This window comes from Aythya marila (assembly GCF_965140915.1).
Source record: "Aythya marila genome assembly, chromosome: 2".
Classification (NCBI taxonomy): Eukaryota; Metazoa; Chordata; class Aves; order Anseriformes; family Anatidae; genus Aythya; species Aythya marila.
Genome location: NC_139043.1, coordinates 53,140,121 through 53,157,393, shown reverse-complemented (window position 1 = coordinate 53,157,393; position 17,273 = coordinate 53,140,121). Strand labels below are relative to the sequence as shown.

At 47.0% G+C, this 17,273-nt stretch overlaps 1 protein-coding gene across 11 annotated transcripts in view; it reads left to right on the top strand.

Moving 5' to 3' along the window:
• ATXN1 (ataxin 1) overlaps positions 1-17,273 on the top strand; it is a 193,308-nt gene that overhangs the window by 115,673 nt on the left and 60,362 nt on the right. For 10 of the 11 annotated variants that reach the window (XM_082754897.1, XM_082754901.1, XM_082754900.1 and 7 more), the window contains one exon: positions 3,068-3,191. The gene's annotated coding sequence lies outside the window, so the exon portion shown is untranslated. The other variant, XM_082754899.1, reaches the window with a different exon arrangement.

The following is a 17,273-nucleotide window of genomic DNA, read 5'->3' as shown; positions in this document are numbered from 1 at the left end:
AACAATGCTGCCGTCTCTTAAACAGTTTTATTAGCTTATGCTGATTTGTGAATTAGGAAAACCAAATTACATCAGGCAAGAGAGCAAGGAACGACAATTAAAAACCTACAGGAAAGGACTGGAAAAACGGTGATGTCTCACTGCCTGCTCTTCAAAGCAAGATGGAGAGCATGACCTTTCCTTGGAATAAATACAGAGGATTGCACAGAGCTGCTTTTTGAATTTTGGTTTTGCCAATTTGCGATCGCTTGCTTGTGCTGTGGTTCTTATTTGTTGATTGCCCTGGGGTCCAATTTTAGCGTCTAAATACTCCCCAAAAATATTTCCTCGTTCTTGGGTTTGAGGTCTGTTTGTCTCTCAGTTTCACTTCTAATCTGTCAGCTCGGTGTCCTTTTCAGTGCCCAGAGGCAGGGCTGTGCTGCTGCGTTTGAATAACCAGAGTACTGCGGGGCCACGAGATCCAGCTTCCCCGTGTGACACTTCCCCTTTTGAGCAGCGCTGTGATCAGTAGCCGTGTACGTGACACGGTTATGAGCTGTGTGAATGTGCTTCAACCATCATACATATAAGGCTGATGTCTTTGTTAGTCACTGAGCCTTTTGAAACGAGAAACATGGTTGAGATTGAGTTTGTCCTGCAAACCAGAACTGTGTTATACTTGCGTCCATACCTCCCACACCTTCAGAGGAGTTGCTCCGGATGTAGAGCAGGGTGAAAGACAGCAGCACAGAGCCATTTCTTCTGGAAAACAGGGGAGGTGAAATATGCCTGGTGGTGCCCACTGCCTTCCTGATGGGCCCTCCGAGCTAGGACTCATTCACGTGCTCCACAAAGAGCATGCCATAGCAGACTGCCAGATGCTGCATAGCTAAAAGATTGTCCCAGGTCCTAAAGGAGTGTTCTGCTCCACAGGAGAGTGCTGTGCTTCAAGAGGCAGAGCATCTCCTTGCATGTCCTGAAGTTTGTGCCATGCTGTCTTTAAATCTGGAGCGTAAAAATGGCTGGGAAAATTTACAGGCAGCTTGCAACTTGCCTCTTGCAGAAACAAGCGCCTGAGGGTAAGGTCAAGTGAGCACGTTGTTGCAGATTAAGCTGGTTTATGAATTTACCATACATCATCTGCTCCGTAAGAGCTGGCTGTGTGCGTGGTGCATGTATATGATCTGAGTCTTGCTATAGGTGGTGATGGACTTGTCCAAATTGAAAACAAAACCCTCATCCAGCCTCCTGAAGGTAGCAGAAAGATGTGCACTGAGTTTTTCAGGCCCGTGGTAGCTTACTCTCCAGGGGGACTCAGAGGAATGGATGCAAGCAGGAACTGCAGGATTTGTTACGGGAGACAAGGTATGCCTGGAGTAAAATTCCTGCCCTTATTTGAAGTCATTGGAAGCCACCTCATTTATGCAGAAATACTAAATATTTCCTTGTAGTTTTTTCGAGTCCATTTTCAGGTTCAGCTCAATGTTAAAGGACAAGAGATACCTGTCGGGTGAATTTTGAAGGGTGTTAATGAAGATCAAAAATGGATTTTTAGGAGATTTTTCGAATGCCAAATTATCTTGAGATTCACCTGATTTAAGGAAAAAATAAATAATAGCTTGAATATAAATTGCTTGGGGTTAAACAAAATGTTGAGGCTTGACTTGAAGGTTGTATTTTACTTCTTTTGGTTGGGTTTCTAAAGTCACACAGCTTATGAGATAATGTCTGACTGCGTGCTTCTCTGTGCACACAGAGTAGCAGCAGGGTCCCGTTTTACCGGAGGAGAGAAGTTTGTTGACCAAAGCCCTGGAAATTTAGCCTGGATATCTGAAAGGTCTTAAGGCGGCAGTGCCTGTGTCACTGAGGAGCTGTACTTCCAGCTCAGGGTTTCTTCACCTCTTAACTTTTGAAACAGGCAGATTGCATTGCTATGATCCATCAGGGAGAGGGCAAAGACCGTCTGATGACTGTAGTCCTCATCATCATCGTTACCAGTGTGCGAGGGGGAGTCCCAGCCCGCTGGAGGAGTTGGCAAACATTGTTCACAGCTCTGTGAGGACCTAGCCCCAGCCTCACACCAAAGCCGGCTGGATCAGCTGGGGAAACAGTGGTTTGGGTTTAGGAGGGCCTTGCTGTTGTTGGTTCAACTGAAATGGACCGTCTTAGGGCTGTAACTTCCAGTAGTTTCCCCTGCCTGCTACCATTGCGTTGCCTTCCCCTTACTCTTCACCCATGAGCTGCTCCTGTCCGTCTGTCTGACTCGTTTCCTGCCTTCGCTTCACGTCGGGCGAGATTCATCTGCATTCGTCTGCGGCCATCCAGTCTGAGCTAAGCGTCTAGACTCACTTTACGGAGGGAAAGAAGCAGGCCTTTCTGGAGAGTGATTCATTCCGTCCTGAAGTAGATGCTTCAGATAGGTCAAATTTAATTATTTTCTAGGTTGCCGACTTTTCTCCACTGAATGTGAAGAGAGCTGGGACTGGCTCAGGTGTAGGCCTTGGTTTTCACAGTTGAGGAACATGGGTTCCACCTGGAATGACGTCTGACGTGTCCTTTGGGAAACATGATGTGAAATACACTTAATACTGAACAGTGGCAATCCCGTGTGTACATATTTTAGGTTTCAGTACTCCTCTGTCACAATATGACAGGTAACTGCAGGAATGGAGAGGTGTTCCTGTCCCCTGAGAGGAGCTCAGTGAGAACAACAACCTTCCTGTATGGGTCTCTTCGCACATCCTGAGCTTTGCTTGCAGACACTGTTCAGAACAACCCAGAGTAGTTTTTTCTTCCCCTTTTTATGGCAACAGAATTATCCAAGAGCTGCTTTAATTATGTTTCAGCAACTCCAAACTGGGTTTTAATCGTTGGTAGTAAGAAGTGCAGAGTAAATGACTCTTCCTGTTCTAGATCAGCATTTGACGTGCACACTACACTGGAATCTCCATCCTGGGAGCCCATTAAAAATGCATTCGCTTCAAGGAAATGTATGAATCAGTTGATCATTTGCTAAAGAGCTGTATGGATTTTCCTCCTTTTAGTCCTTGCTTTTCCTTTCTTAGTTTGTTTTGCTTATCTTTTACAGCTCTATCTCACCTTATTTGAAAGAGGAAAGCCAGTGAAGCCCTGCGAGCAGTCCAGCAACTCGTGAAAAATCTTCATGCTACAGGATAATCCACAATTCCCTGAAGAAGAACATAGTGAATGTTGTGAGTTTATGTCGCCAAATGTATATTTGCAATTGTGTCTTCTCTGTGGGGGTGTCTGCGTTGTAGTGGTTGCTCCAATCCCTGGGATGTACTGAGCATCTTTTTGGTGTGCTGGAACCAAAGGGTAGGTGTGTTTGGGTTAGGCTGCAAAGCCAGTCTTTTAATTTCTCTCCTTATCACTCCTTTTTTTTTAATGATTTCAAGGGCAGAATGGTGATATCTGAGGAAAGATGCTGTGTTTCTTCTCCTCAGACCATGACAGTTATTTAATGTATTACTATTGTTTTTTAGCTAAATATATACTCTGCCTTTCGAAGGCCCCGTGATGGTGTAGCCTAACAAAAATGAAAACTATTGTGGATAACAGTTCAGCAATACGCAGTTCAGATTCAGGAGTTGTGCACATGCTCATACATTGATGAAAATCGTTTGGCCACTTCCAAATTAGAGGAATGCAAATGTGGTTATTTGCATCTGCTATTCCAAATTCCTGTTCCTTTGATCAGTTCGTTTTATTTTTACGGTCATTGTTTTTCTTACGAAGCTCACTGCGTTTCTGGGTTGAAATGGGCAGATGTACAGATCAGATTTAAGCATCCGTAAAAAGAGGGGAAAACAAGAATTCTCTGCCTGCCAGGTCTGAGAATAATCCTTCTTTTGGTCCTAAAAAAACTTGAGAAATTCAAAATTAGGTAAGATAGTATTTGCAGTATGAAGTTTGTATTGGTGTTAAGTTTGGTACTTACAACGAAATAGTTAACAAAGCTGACATTGGGAATTGTTGGTAACTAGTAGCTCTAAGTTGCCAAGTTAATAACTCATTAAGCTGAATAAGGGGCCTCTGAGAGCTGGAGCTTCTCCCTGTCTGTGTATCCAAGCAGACGTGGCCGTATCAGCTTATTCCCACACTTTGAAAGCCTGCTTTGAAACCACAAGGGCTTACTTTGCACGCTGACTTCCTAGTGCAGAGGAGGCCAGCCTTAAATAATAATAATAATAATAAATAAAAAACTGTCCTAGCATGCAAAGCTGTTGGGATAGCAGGAGCTGTTTGCTGGAGATGTTGCAATCAGCGGAGGTGATTGCAACAGCAGCACCACCTCATGCCGAGGAGAGCGTTCCCCGGTCCCGTACCCTGTGCGGTGTTCAAGATGGGCCAGATAAACTGCACCAGGGAGGGAGGGAGGTGATCATCAGCCATCGCAGGGGATGGAGGACCTGTGCAAGATGCCCTCAGCGTGATGATTACCTTCTGCCCTGTCCTGAATGGTTTAAAATGAGCCCACCTCAGGCGGCCTGCGGTTGAGGTGACAGACCCCCAAGTCACACTCCCGAGGCCTGGGCTTGCGAGGAAGGAGCAGCACCCTTCTCACCAGGTACAGGTGGGAAGAAAGTGCTCTCAAAAAATGCTCTCCCCCTGGCATGGAGGGCATGTTTCTTGAGGAGGGGTCATGCACAGGCGATGGAGAGCTCTTTGGAAGTTCCTTGAGAGCTGCTGGCTTCTGCGTGCAGGACAGCGCTGTGGCGAGGAGGCGGCCGGCCAGGCTCCTCCTCTCCCCTCCCCTCTTTCCTTCACCCTCTCCGGGAGACAGGAATAGCAGAAGCGAGGAGGGGTGGTATTTCTGCCCTTTCTGCTGAGAGGAAATACCAGCGCACAATGATTTTGCTGGAAAAAAATCCCGTTCTCTTTTCCCTGGGTGTTTGCAGGGTGTTGTGGCGCTGGGACCTTTTGCAGGGCGAGCAGTGGCTGAGCTCGTCCCTTCCTCCTCCTCCTTCTGCCACCGAGGCAAATTTCAGAGCCGGGGGTGGGGGGTGGGCAGTAAATTGGGACCAGCATCTTGTATCCACCTAGAAACTGCCTGTTTACTAAACAGCACCAATTTCTCGCTTCCTCTCTCCTGCTCTCCTCATTTGGATGAAGAGCGTTTCTGGAATAGCAGGGCTCGTACAAATCAAGTCCATATTTCGCTTTTGCAGAGAGAAAATGAGATGTCAGGAGGAGCTGTTAAGGAGGACTGTTATTTCGCTTAGTGAGGGGTCAAAACGAGGAGAGGTGAGGCGGCTGTGCTCCTGCAGAAGGGCACCTTGTGAATGCCAGCATGCAATTTGGTGATTGTCTGGTGGGGCTTAGGTATCCCGAGGATTTTTCCATCCTGAAAACATACGCCGCAGCTTTTTTGGAGTGCTAGCCACACAAGCACAAACACATTCTGACAGGAGCAATGAATAAACTCCTCGTGTGCCTCGCTCGCTGGCATTTCTTCACTTTTTTTTTTTTTTTTTTTTTTGCACTTGTGCTAAAACCTCTGGCACAGTTTGTGGGAAACGGAAAATAAATCTCTAACTCCAGCATGTGTCAATAACTGAAGCGTCTTCGGTTGATCTCATATCTGTGGCTGTTATTTTGGGCAAACTGCAGATGGCAGGATAGTAAACATCCCTGTTCCTCGCTCTGACAGCCTTGCAGCGCGTGACTTCGGTGGGAAGCAGCCTGCGTGAGGGCTGGGTGCAGCCCCACCGAGCATCTCGGGGGCTGAGTTTAGCCCCAGCCCCTTTCTTCTCTGCCTCCTCCTCTTGCCATTTCTTGCCCTGGTCCCATCTCATTCACTCTCCTCCTTTGGACGGACCAAAATGGCTCAAGGCTGACATTTGGGAGGGGAAGTTGAAATAGTTCGGGCCTCTTGCAGTGCTGAAAAAATAAAAAATAAGCCAACTCCGACCTTACCTCGAGGCCTCAGGTTTGGCAGGGTATTGTAAGTGATGAACAGTGGGTGAAAATGGATGTTGCAGACACGCAGCAGAGCTCCTGAGCCTGGGCAGAAGCAAAATGGGCCGGGGGAGGTGTTGCTGCACGCCAGGTTGGCTCGCTGTCCCCGAAGCCACTGCTCTGAGCGTGCAGGGTGTGAGCCCAGATTGCCTCTTTCTCGCTCTGCATTCCTGCTGGCCCCTCCTGAGCTGCCTTTTCCAACCTGGATGGCTGAACTTCCCCTTCCTTTGTCTCCCGTGCTTATCTGCTGGATCCATACTTGGATCTGGAGTGCCAGCCCCTACCCTCCAGCACTGTGCTGCTGCAGCCGCCCCGCTGGTTGCCTTTTGTAACCTGTGGGTATCCCGTTGCTGTCAAACCCGAGGTGTTCCCCCCCTGCCCTTCTTCCCCCGGCTCTCCCCGCACCCCAGGCACCTCTGCATTTATCGCTTGCAGTATGCAATCCGTGTATTAAAATAATTATTGGTTAGGTCATTCATTACTCTCTCGCTTTCTTCTCGGCCGATAGAGCTTCCAGAGAACGGAGAAGTTGTAATTTCTCCAGGGCTAAAATCCAAGTCTTTGATAGGCAGGCATGATGCCTGGGGCCACTACATGTTGCTACCGGTTGTCAGCTCTGTAAAACTTACCCTGCAGAGCAAAGAAATCTGGGCACAAAGATTGTTCTCTTCTCTCTCTGTGGCAAGCTGCAGTTTCCCAGCCTGTTCCGCCTTCCCTTCATTGTCTTCCAAGCAAATGGCTGTAAGATTATGACTCCCATGTTTGGACTGAGAACAGCTTTTGCCTGAGCAAACAGATTTCTCTTTGGCAGGCTCTTTAACTGCTGCCCCAGCTTTTCGCTGTCAGCTTTGTTTCACGATTTGCCGTGAGGGAAGTCCAGGCAGTGCTGGTGCGTCGGAGCGAGGAAGCCGAGGACGGCGGGCAGGTGAACGCTTCTGCCAGTGACTGCAGCGCCCTGCTCCGCGAGGAAAAGGCATCTCTTGTAGCCGGACAGCGTGGCTTATGGCTGTTCTTATCTTTAAATTGGTGAGAGCAGCTGGAGAGGCTTCAGCTCCTTGCTGGCAGCACTGCTTGGTCCAAGAGGCTTCGGCGTAAACCAAGAAGTATTTGGAGCGAACGGGGAGGATAGCACGGCATGAGAGCTGCTCTGCTCCTTGCAGGTGGTGGCTGGGGTGCAGCTGACCAAAACACAGGTGTCCCGTGGCTGCCAGAATTCTTCTTTTATTGCTCTTCTGCCTCACTGCTGCTTTTTATTGTATTTTTTTGGTGGTGCTGTGTCAGCGAGCTGTTTTTCTGCGCCCACAATGACCCCAGCGGTATCTAGTAGCCTGCTGGTGCTCCTCTCAGTGCTAATAACGTTGGTGGCAGCAGCAGGAAGAGAATATAAATTAAGCTCTTCTAGAAGGGAGGTTGTTTTTTTTATTTTTTTTTCCGTGTGCTGGTTGGAGTGCCTGTTCAAAAGGAAAGGCTGCTGTAAACTGGTGGGTTAATTTAAAGGGATCAGGAGCCCCCCATAGCAGAACACTGTCCTGCACAACCTGCTCATTCATATTGATTCCAGGTTTGTTTGCAGCCTGCCAGGCATGTTGACCCTGGATGCTGATGTTGGGGAGGGATATTAGATGCAGATACTCGTAGAGAAGCTGGCAACGCTGACGCTATCTGTGTTCCTTTTCAGTGAGCTTCATGTTTCTGGTTGTTAATCAGCGCTGGCGCTTCCAGCCACCCGCACTGATCAATGTTTCAGAGGCACCTGATGGCACAAAGGTCAAGAGGAAGATAAAGAAGCAGGTTGCCAGGGTTGCTCTGAGCTTCTTCCCCTGTTGAGGTGTCAGAACTGGGGACAGGCTAATGAAACCTCAGGCGCTGCAGTCTTTTTTTTTTATTTCTAGTGGATTTTCCTGGCAGCTCTTTAAATAATAAAGAAACCCTCCCCACTAGGGCAAAGCGAGTTTAGTGTACTCAGCAGCGATAGAAGGAATCTGTTTGGGGAGTGAAGGTTGTGTTAGATGAGGAGAGGAAGGTTGGTTGTGGCTTTCTGGGGCTGGTAACCTTCAGTCAGGCTTGGGGTGGTGGTTTCTAAATTCTCTTTGTCTCACTTCCAACTTCGGGAGTGCAATAAGTCCTGCTAAAGCATTACAAAAGCTCTGACAGCTGAAAGAAGCCGAGCAAAATGGGGTTTGGCTTCCCTGACGAGTGGACGCCTGTCCAGAGCTGCGGAGATCCCTGGCAGTGGAGAGAGCAGCACAAGGGAAGCAGCAGGTAAAATGGGCTTTAAGCCTTCATCTGCCAGGAGCTCGTCCCTCTGGCAGGTAAAACCTCTCTTCTCAGCAGCCTGACCTGGCATTGCTGATGCTAATAGTTGTTTTTTTTAAGAAAAAGGGACCCCAGGTAACGAGAACCTCCAGTGCAGTAAGAGCCAGTTTGACACTGGGTAGAGCAACAGGAAGAGCAGCGGAGGAGCTAACACTTCTCATGTGTGCAGCTCACGTGTCTTGGGGCTATTTTGGAGTTTTCAAAATGAGTGTTGGTTGTTTTTTTGTGAAAGCATGCACTGCAAGTGGCTTTGTTAAAGAGTCAGCTTTCTACGAGGAAAAAAAAAAAAGGCAAAATGATAATTTTGGCACAATTATCATCCCTTTGGCACTCAGTCTGTGCCATGCACCGCTGCTGTTTGAGGCAGGAGGGTCCTCCAAACGTCCTGCTGAGCTCAGGCACCCGTTAGATCCCCAGTGGGAATCACCAGGCTGCTTTCTGCTTCTACTGGATCCATTACCAGGTTAGTATAACCGTCTTTATTCAACCCGAGGGACAGCCTGCAGGGCGATGGAGGAGATAAAAGTCCAAGCGTTTCCTCCTTGTGCTCATTGACCAGTCAGACCAGTTCAGCTGCAGGGATTTGGCTCGGCGATGCTCCTGGTGACATTTGGAGAAGGGGTAAACGAGCTGCAGAGCTCCATGTGTCTTCATTACAGGGTGAAGCCTCTTCCTAAATTAAATGAAGCAGGCAGTCTTCATTAGCTCCAGGTTTTGTTGTTGTTATTATTATTCTAATGTAATTATCACTTTTCTTCAGTCAGCCTTATGCTTTCCTCCTTACAAATAAACTCCTTCCATCTGGAGAGTATTTTGAGACGGGGAAGGCAACAGCGAAGTAGTGAAAGGATTGTGTAGCAGCATGTTCCTACCCTCTAAGTATATATATAATGCCGTAGAATAAAATTAAAAAAAATAATAATACACGAGACACAGAATAGGATCCCCCCCTCTCAAAAAAGGCTATGCCAAGGAAGATTGTTGAGTTACCCACGTAAGCACGTGCAATGCAGGAGCATGGTACATTGAGCTGCAAGGCTCCTGCAGATCTTTGCTTCCAAAAAAAAAAAAAAAAGGGCATGAAGAACTGAGGAGTTGCCCCACGCTGCTCTCAGCACCTAGTTCTTGGCCACAGTGAAATAGCTACTGCCTGCAGGGAGCACGAAAGGCCTGGTCGCACCGGGTACATCTAGTACATCAGAGCCCTGTGCAGAGATTCCCAGGCTGACAAGGTGCTCTGCTCAGGCTAATTAGTGCTGCTTCTCCCCTTACATCTTCCCTGCTTATGCTAATTAGGCGGAGCAGGGTGCTGCCTGACACTGGTTTTCTGCTGGTGAGAGTCAGAGGAGTGTGTCTGCGCAGCCCTGCCCTGCAGCGTCGCCCAGAAAACGTCTGAGCCCACTCAGCACAAGCCCACGAGTCTGTGCCGTGTGCTTGTGCAGGGCAGGTGTATCCCAGAGCGTTATTATACATGCTCTCAAGGATCACTCGGCCTTGGGTGACTTGCTGGGGACTGCAGGGAATGCACGTGGCTTTAGGGAAGATTCTGAATCGTGCTCTCAAAAGCACACGTGCTGCTAAGTGTCATCAGCTCCTGCTCATCTTGCTGAAAGTGAACAACTTGCCAGGCTTTGGAAGTGGTGGTCTCGAGCTCTGCAGGAGAGGAAGGCTGCCGAGGAGACAGAAGTACCCAGGTAGACGATCAGAAATGGTGGAATTGAGGAATAACAGCACAAAGAGCTCAGACCTTCTGCTCTTCATCCTCTTTACCTGTGTGAGAGTGGCATAAGAATGGGTTGGCAGGTTAAATTAGATTGTGAAACCTCGCTAATTAGCTGTGCATTCCCCACTCCACCTCTCCCTTCGTTGTCCTTCCCAAGTGGAATTCCTGCAGCATGAAGTGAGTGCGGGGATAGGTAGCTTTCACAATGTGGTTTTTTAACGTTCAATTCTGATGGTAGCTGTTACAATATAGGTAGGTTTGCAGCCAAATTTTGTTTTAAAGGCATGGAGTGGCCTTACAGAAGCCAGGTTTTGGAAGTTAATACTGGAACATTTTTGAGCTCTTTTAAAAGAAACCAAATCAGACCAATAAAAAACTTAAAAACAAACAAAAACAGAATGACAAGAAATAAAACCAGTTTTGCTCATTGTAGTAGAGATGGCATTTACAGTCCTGACTGCTCCTCCTCTGACTAGCACCTTCCTGAGAAATGCAGGGATGAATGGGTATGTATACTCACATGCACACATGCGTACCTATGTATATATTGATCTTAGTGAGCTGAGAATGTAAAACCGAGTACAAAAACATATACCATTTTTGGTAAGTTGTTTGTTTTAGTTGCACAGTTTCTGTACAGTGATTTTCTTGCATTAATGTTCCGTGTGTGAAGGCTGAGGTGTGGTAGAGCCCTTGTCGTAAGATGGATGTCCATGTTTCGTTCCATATTGCGCAATGGTAGTCCTCCAAATACCACGCCAAGCCACCAGCACTAATAAATAGCTGCGCTGCATTATTTTTGGGGACTAGCAGTTTCCAAGGCAGTCGGTACGGTCACAGCCATTAAGTGAGTAGAAAGTGTTTTGGAAGAGTGGAAGGAGCTTTGTTGACTGAAATGGCTGGGTCAGAGCAGAAAAGGAAGGGTTTGCTGTTTTAAAGCATAGCAGACATTTTAGACATTCTTATCGAGATGCTTCGGTCACGCAGTTGTGTGAAAGGCTGATAAAGCAGCGTGCGATAGCAGCCCTCACAGCTTAAAGTGCCCGAACTTGGCACGGCCAGTGCTAATGTGGAATAGGAATAAATACAAAGCTCCTGTGCTGGAATTCCCGGCTCTGGTTATTAGCAGCTCCCTGTGTAAACACGGGCTCGGTGCATCTAATGCTGGGAGGATGGCTTTTGTTCTCTCCAGGGGAGGGCTGCTGGCTCTGCACGGGCTGGGTTCAGACCCAGCTCTATGGCTCGGTGTCTGGAGGAAGCCTCCTTAGTATAAACCACGCACCAAAATAATACGTGGGTAATTTTTCACCGTAATGCAAGTGTTTCACAGATTTTAGGTGTTGAATATCTGTTGCTCGTTCCACTCGAGCTGATTACCACCAGCTGGACGGAGCACCTTAGCAGGCACACTTGGTCAGAGTTGCAGGTTTGGCGTTGCTTTGTGGCCAGGTTGGGACCAGCAGCTTCCAGTTCCCTCCCAGCGCTCCCAGATACTCCCATTAAGCGCTTAAGGATGGCCTGAAAGGAGCAGGGAGAGCTCTGTTAACTTTATGCCCCGGTGGGGCATACGACAGCTGATTTTTTGGTTACAGACTTGGGCCCTGGGCCTGCTTGCTGACCTGTGCGTGCTCATCAAGCTGCCTGGCATGTCTGGGCTGGAGCCTCGAAGCAACGGAGAGCGGTGTTTGTCCGTGGTCAGAGAGGGAAACCACCGTGCCAACACAAAGCCTGCTGTCTGATCAGGCCAGTGCTAAAGGTAACGTGTGGAGCAGTGGCTATTACTCCTTCAGGAAAGCGAATGTAAGCAGGGTAGATGCCCCTTAATTAAATTACGGTTGCTATTTTAAGGCTTATGGCATGAAACATTAAGGCTCAGTGAAGGTATTTCTCTTTAAACGTTCCTTCAGGACTTCGAAATGTTGCAAACAAAGCTATCTGATGGTAGCCGCGCAAAGCTGGTGTCAGCGTAGCTGAAACCGAAATTGCTCTCTCATGAGTTCAGTCACAGTGCCCGTACCTTGCTGGAAAACCCAAGTGCTTGGGTAGAGAAAAGATAGGTCGTGGTTGAAGCATCTCTGCTTGCTTCTGTGGTTCTGTGTCTTTCTGTTTGTGCTTTGGCAAATCTGGTGTGGGGGACGAGGAGTTGTGGGTGCTGATTGTTTGTCTGTAAACTGTCCTACTGGAACGGAGGCTGTAGGAGGCTTTCTCGTGGATCTTAATCAGACTCGTGCCTTATCTGCACAGCATTTGACCCTTGAAGATGCTGCAGGTGGCTTTCATCCAGCGTTCCCGAGCCCACTGTGTGAGCATGCTTGCAACAGAGGGAGAGGAGCACTCACTTGAGGCAGCATCCTCATGTATCAAACCACCGTGCCCCTGAAAGGCCTTCCTCTCTGCTAACATGCTTTCACTTGATTTATTTTCTAGTAGTTCAAGCTGATGGCAATGGTCAAGCCTCACGGTGTTAGACGAAGGCCTCATTACCTGCCTTCTCCTTTATGGTGGAGCACAGGAGAAATTACATCCTTGATCTTCACCTGGAAACAGAAAGGAAGAGATACAAAGGAGGAGTATGTGATTCTTGATTACAGGGAAATACAATGGCAATTCGTGCTGCTTTTTCATAGACTTTATGGTATTAAAAAGTAAATTCAATAATTCCTGTCTTCTTTCTATTTTTCTTTAGGTTCAGCTTAATAAAGGTAGAAGCATTCTTCCCTTGGTAAGGAACTATTCTGATATGAAAAATGTGAAACCTCAGGGATAAGGCAAGGGAAATTGCTTGCCAGGATCATTGTTTTCTTAGGGAAGGGATCATTTAAATGATTCCTGGCTGAATACTTTATCCTTTTCACACCCAAAAGGAATAAAGAAAAAGAGTACAAAATTTGCCTTGGTAAGATTTGGTCATATCTTTGGTCATGCATGGCTAGATTTGAAGCGCAATAGAAACATGATGGGTCTCTTGGAGTGGGTTCTCCAGGTTTTTGAGAAGAGTGTGCAAAGCTAAAATTTAATCCAGGATAAGGTCTGACGGTGTTTGGATCAAAGCGTTCAGCTCGGGTCATGACAGAGGTTTGGTAGACACCAAATCAGAAAGCTGGCATTCAGATCCCACTGTCTCCCTCGCTCAGATGTGTGGGGTTTCTGTTTTGGCCTGGCTTGTTTCTTACTTAAAGCAATCACTTCTGTGGTCTGTGGTAATTGAAGTTAGTCTTGTCCTATATTGCCTTTTCATGAAGTGCAACTACAGCACCTTGTGCATTGAGCGTGCTGGAGGCAGGTACTGCCTTTTAGAGAACATTTCTTGGTTTCTCGGTTTCTATCATACCTTTAACATGATTTCCTTCCCCTCCTGTCTGCAAAGAGCATTTTGATGCTCACATACTGACTCCTGCAGCTCTCTTCTCTTGCAGCTTGTGGTTTGGGATGGCTCCACTGTAGGTCACCAGCTTGAAACAGAGAAACAGTTGGCAGAGCCAGAAGTAAAAGCTATCTGATGGGTGACTTGAGGCATGTCATGACCAGTCAGTGCTTCAGCCATAAAGCAGAGATAGTGATACTGATACCGCTCCTTGGTAAGGTGTTATGAAACCTTTTCATGAGTATTTCTCCTTCAGAGCCGGGGTGTTTTTAGCCATGATTCCAAGGAACTGAGGTGTGTGTGTGCTGGTGACGATGTCTCTCTGTCCCCATTCCCTCCCTAGCACAGCCTTTTGGCTGGTTCCCACCAAATCCAGCAGGGAGTAGAAGTCTCGAAGCAGCTGGAGGCTGCCAGGGGGAAGACCGAGCAGAGAGGGGTGAGCGTGGAGCAGTGGGTGCAGGGGCATGGACCACAAATCTGCAGGAAACTCATCCTCTTGAATGTTTTCACTCTTTTTTTTTTGCACAGAGCATCTGCAAGGAGCTCTGCATCCTTCCTGGCGCCTTTGGCAAAGCCCTCCAGCTCTTCCCTCCCCCTCCATGCTACTCATGTTTTACTTGTGCATAAATGTGAATTTAGAGCCTTTTCCTTTCCCTGCAACCTTGGGGCTTCTCCCCATGGATCCCGAGTGGCAGAGCCTTCCCACTCGTAGGAAGAAGCTTCCCTCCTGATCCTGGATACACAGATTTAATGTCTGGCAGGAACTGTTCTTGGTGACTGCTGAATTTCTTTCTTGCACAGCTCCGTTTGTGTTTCCAGAACGCTGGCCTTTTTCTGCACATAGGGCCTCTTGCTTCCTTGGCATGGGTCTCCTGTTTGGTATTGCTCTGTACGTTGAAGGCAGCTACACGGTAGCAGTAGTAATTACAGGGATGCAAATTTATTATCTCATGTTTAGTAACTCAGTAGGAGCACATGTTTATCTTGTACACTTGAGTGCTGTTTTTAAATAGTGCTGTGTATACAATAGATGGTTTTAAAGTTGACTAACCAAGAAAACATCCTCAAGGCTGAAAGAACAAGCATGAAAGATATGCAAGAGTTGCAGCCTGGTTTTTCGCACTACTTTGTGTCTAGCTTGCTGACGTACATGGCTGAAACAGTGAGACGTCTTGTTTATGTGCCCAGATAAAGCCAACAGAGTTTACGGTGATCAGATTCACCTCGTGACTTGGAAGAGTGATTTTAAACTTTGCAGGAGAGAACCGATGTGTGAAATGAATTTATTAAACAACAACAAAAAAAGGAATATTAGAGTAAGAATCCTTTCAGTGGGAGCAAGAGACAAGTAAACAAATAGGCAGCTGACCACAGGCTCTGTGGTTTCCGTGGAAGTAATTGTATGAAGACCAAGACTCCTGAATTACCTTCAGGTCAGTTGTTTTCAACTATGTTAGTGGAGGTCAGTTTGAAGTGCCTCCAGAGAGGAGGAGTCATGACTGTAAAGGAACATGACTTAAAAACACCAATCATAGAAAAATTCTTTACCCTATAGCCAGCTTTGAAGTCTCTTGACTCTTTTTATTGACTTTAGGTCAAGCCTTTGGTACCAAAAGGCAAGAGCAGACGTGTCTCTGAAATTATTTTCTAGGAATTATTTATATGCGTGATGTGTACTTCGCAATTTTAATAAGAATCTCTCCTATCAGACTTATTACTATTATGGCATCAGGTTTGTAGGCTCAGGCAAGGTCTGTTGTGGCTAGCCTTCTGAATACACAGCTGGTAATGAAAAGACTCTCCAAACCAAGGAGTTCCTGTGATGCCTGTGTGTGTTTTTGTTTTATATTCATGTACCTCCTGTTTGCACTGAAATAAGAGGTGCAGAAGACTTGCTGGTGTAGATCATGCTGCCCATTTTCCTGACAAGACAGGGCAGTTCCCTGCAGTGCCTTTTTAAGCGCTTTGCCCTATTAAGTCTCAAGCATCCAGACCTCATAGCTTCCTTTACTTCCCTTACAAAGTTGTTAATAACTTCTTTATCAGCCTAATTGCCACTTTTTAGAATTTCCCTGTAGTCTTACACTGCCCAAGACACCATCTGTCAGAATTGCATCCTACTCACGTTGCTGGGACATAGCAACAGCACTGACGGGGTGCTGCAGGTCGTCTGTACTAAAAGGCTGTCCAAGTGGTATGGCGAAGCCCATGTCTGGTCCAGAGGAGAGTGACTATGCTGTGGACGGGCATCGAAACTTGGAGCTGCTTATGTTTACCTGGAGCAAAGCAACTGGGCCTTTTTGTGCTGGCTGATCAAAGTTGTGCTGCTCCACTCGAAAATTTCTGAAGGCCTCATTTCATCACTCTGCCTTTCATTTCCTTCTACTACTCAGCTTGCTTTCTCATTTTCCTTTCAGCCCGATATGCTCTCTCAACACTAAGTTTTATTTCTTCCTTTTTTTTTTTTTTATTTCCACAGTAGATGGTGGAGTCACATCCCACATGGCTCTGCCATCTGGAACAGCTTCCCTGACTCATTCCTTTTGAGCTTCGTCTTTATCCTTGGCCTCTATGTGTTAATGTTCCTTCTAATAAAACAATCAAATCGCATGCCCAGAGGCTTCCAGTTTTTCTCTGCTCAGTCATTCTCTCCAAGACACAAAGCTTTGCCTACCCTTTGATGCACAAGGTTATTTTGTGATCTCTGCTTGTTATTAGACACAGAAGACCTATTTCAGAGACACCTAATCACATCTTTAAGTCTCATTCTTATTCAGGACAACACTTCAGGACATATTTTCCTTTTTAGCACCCCCTTTCTGATTTCAGCAGGCTTCACTGAATTAAAGTTAGAATATGTTTAAGTACTGTGAAACTGATGAAGCCTCAGCTGCAAAGCATGTTTTTCATATTGAAAAAGAAAAAAAAATAAAACCAAAGCATACTGCACAGTCTGAAAGTAATGGAAGCTTCAAGCAGAGAAGTAAGATTTCAAATCTGATACTACATCTCCTTAAATCTCTTCCTGAGAACGCCAAACATGCTGTAAAATCAAAAAACAAACAAACAAAAAAAATCCAAGCAGCGTTGCTTTGCAGTCTGTTGACTCAAAACATTTTCTGCTGCACACGGAGATTTTCAGTAGTTGACATAGTATGCAGTTGTTCTTGCTAAATTAAGAACGTCTCATGCTTTCTGGGATCCCATGGCAGAACTGCTGAGTTGCAATACTTACTTAAAAAAAAAAAAAAAAAAAAAAAAAAAAAAGAGGTTAGTTTATTGAGCAGTTGGACACAACTTGCAGCACTCCTGCTTTCCTCATAGTGGCTCCCTTAAAGCTGCCATCCGATGGGGGAAAAATCCAGCTAACAGCAGGCTGTGCCCGGGCACACACAGTCTGGGCTTTGTGCAGAGCATGGCTTTGGCATCTGGAGTGGGAGCTGAGGGCACGTAAGGCTGGGGTGTGGGGCGCTGCAGGAGGATAACCAGGCATCACTTCTGAAAGAAGCACGGGCTCGGCTGCAGGGCTCCTGCCCAATTTTCGCCATCCTCGCCTCTTTCTTGCTATCTCCTCCATCCTTCCAGGCTGCAGATCTGCCCGGAGAACACACAACACAGCCTTCCTAATTCATAAAAAGTGAGGAGGGGGAGCAATGCCTGGCCTCAGAGCAGCCCCTTGGAGTCCAGCCAGCGTTGAAATCAGCTGTCCTCGGGGAGGGCGAGTCGCCTTCAGTGTGCGTCCCACCAAAACCAAGCAGGGGACACGGATTGCCCCAGTGATCTTGCCCCAGGTCGCTAGGTAGAGGTGCAGTGACTTCTTGTTTGCTCCTGGGGTGATGGCACAAGGCAGCAGAGTAGCACGAGAATATTTCTCAAGGCTGAGTGTGGGTGTGTGATTGTCGAGGTCTGGGG